We start from the raw sequence: 2,443 nt of genomic DNA, 5'->3' as shown, positions 1-2,443 counted from the left end.
AAACCCGAAACACTAGAAATGTGCGTGTGTTTCAAAGATTGGTTGGATGCGGAAAATCGCTCACAAGACCGTTCTTACGACCACAACGACAACGAAGAAGGAACCTCCGCTTCCGGTTCGGGTTCGGCTAGTTCCCAATCTATGCAACTAGCCGATGACCTTGAAGGCGAAGGCGAAGACGAAGACGAAGACGAAGACGAAGACGAGCAAGAAGAAGGAGAAGAAGAATAGACAATTATTGTATATTGTACGATTTTAAAAATATCAATTTTATCATTTTCCAATTTTTGTTTAATACCATCATTGTATGATTTTTATCATTGTTATCATTGTACAATTTTCTCAACTCAAGTAATAATAATATAAAGTACGCATTATTCACATCCAAAGTCCAATTTGCCTTTTTTCCCCGTTTTGTTACAATTTGTAAATTCATATTAAAATAAAATAAAATTATACCAATTACTAATAAATCATAAACATTAAATTTTAAAGTAATAGTATAAAGTAAATATATAAATATAAATATTGAATATACAAATTATAAAACATAAATATTCAACTTATAATTATAAAATTCATAACTTAATAACTTATAACTTATAAGTTATAAACTTATAAGTTACCTTATAAAACTTATAATTATAATTTTATAACTTATATACATTATAAACTTATTAATTAATAATGTTGTCATTAAAAAAAAAAAAAAAAAAAAAAAAAAAAAAAATGAAAACTGCACCAGCCCGCAGCCCGGCACGTGGCCGGCACGGCACGAGCCCGCCAGGCACGAGGGCCGTGCCGTGCCGTGGGCTGGCCTGTGAAAATGGCCGGCACGGCACGGCACGAAATCCTGGGCCCGCCGGCACGACCGACACGGCACGAACCAGCCCGCGGCCCGCCAGGCACGGCCCGCGGCGGCCCGGCACGGCACGGTGCCCAGGATTATGTTGAAGGACCAGGGACATATTTTGAAACCTATGCTAGACCCATGTTTAGCACTTTCTAAGGATAATTTCCTAATTATAACTTCCATGAAAAGAATGAAGAGGTAGGGAGACAGGGGATCTCCTTGCCTAAGACCTCTAGAAGGAGCAAACCATTCAGTAGTTTCGCCGTTAATTTTAAGAGAGTAAGAAACTTTCGTGACACATTCACGAATCCAGTTTATCCATTGCGTGGGAAACCCGAGAGCTTTTAGGCATTCCTAGAGAAAATTTCATTCTATCCTGTCATATGCTTTTTCCATGTTGAGTTTTAAGGCACACCATCTAGTTTTATTTTTAGATTTCTGAAATGTATTTAGGATCTCTTGAGCAATAAGAATGTTTCCATGTATAGATCGATCTGGAGTAAAAGCATTTTAGAGAGGACTTACTGTATTTTGGAGAATTGGGCAAAGACGTTTAACTAGAATTTTGGAAATAGCTTTGTACACTGTGTTAACTAGACTAATTGGGCGAAAGTGGTTTGGATTTTCCGGCATTTCAATTTTAGAAATCAAAGTGATAATACTGTGATTCAGATAATGGGGAAGGCTTCCATGTGAGAAAAAACTTTGAATTGCCAAAGTAAAGTCCTTTTCAATGATTAACCAGTATGATTGGAAAAACTTTGCTCCAAACCCATTTGATCACGATACTTTATAAGGGCTCATGCCAAAGAAGGCATCTTTAATCTCGTCAGCTGAAACTGAGGCTAGTAGCAAGTTGTGGTCTTCATTAGTTGTTATAGGGTCTATGAAAGATAAGTCTAAACGCCTAGAGCCATTATGAGTAGAGCTGAACCGAAGACGAACTGAGTCTAAGAGCATGGTCTTGATCTCATCACGAGTATCAACCCACTCATTGTTCTCATTCTTCAGCCTATGAATGGTTGTGGAGGCAAATTTTTCTTCATCTTATAATGAATGAAATGAGTGTTTCTATCCCCTTGGGTAAGCCAATTTTTACAGCTTAAAGACCCCCACTGTTTTTGATCAAAAAGTAAGAGTTTTTCATGTTGACGAATCATTCTATTAATATGGTTCACTAATATTGGATTATATGGCTATAAACGAAGGGCATTTTCTAGTTGCTATATTTTTTCCTCATTAGCCAATAACTTATTATTGATGTTACCAAACTTTTTCTTTGCCCATATCTTTAAATCAGTTTTGATTCTCGATAATTTTTGTTATATATGATGGAAACGAGATCTTCGTATTGGGTGTGGCCATATTCTTTTAACTATCGTATGTGAATCTTCATCCAAAGTCCAAATATTTTGGAAACTAAAAGGCCTTGGAACAAGGTTTTGATCATCAAAATGTGAATCAAAGATTAAAGGTGCATGATTAGAGACCGTAAAAGTACCAAGGGTAGTTAGACATTCAGGGAATTTGGAGAAAGGATTGGTTGCTAAGGGCTCTATCAAGCCTTTCATATATTATGCTATTATTTTG

Source organism: Chenopodium quinoa, unplaced genomic scaffold, assembly GCF_001683475.1.
Source record: "Chenopodium quinoa cultivar QQ74 unplaced genomic scaffold, ASM168347v1, whole genome shotgun sequence".
NCBI lineage: Eukaryota > Viridiplantae > Streptophyta > Magnoliopsida > Caryophyllales > Amaranthaceae > Chenopodium > Chenopodium quinoa.
Note: the sequence above shows the minus strand (reverse complement) of the source record.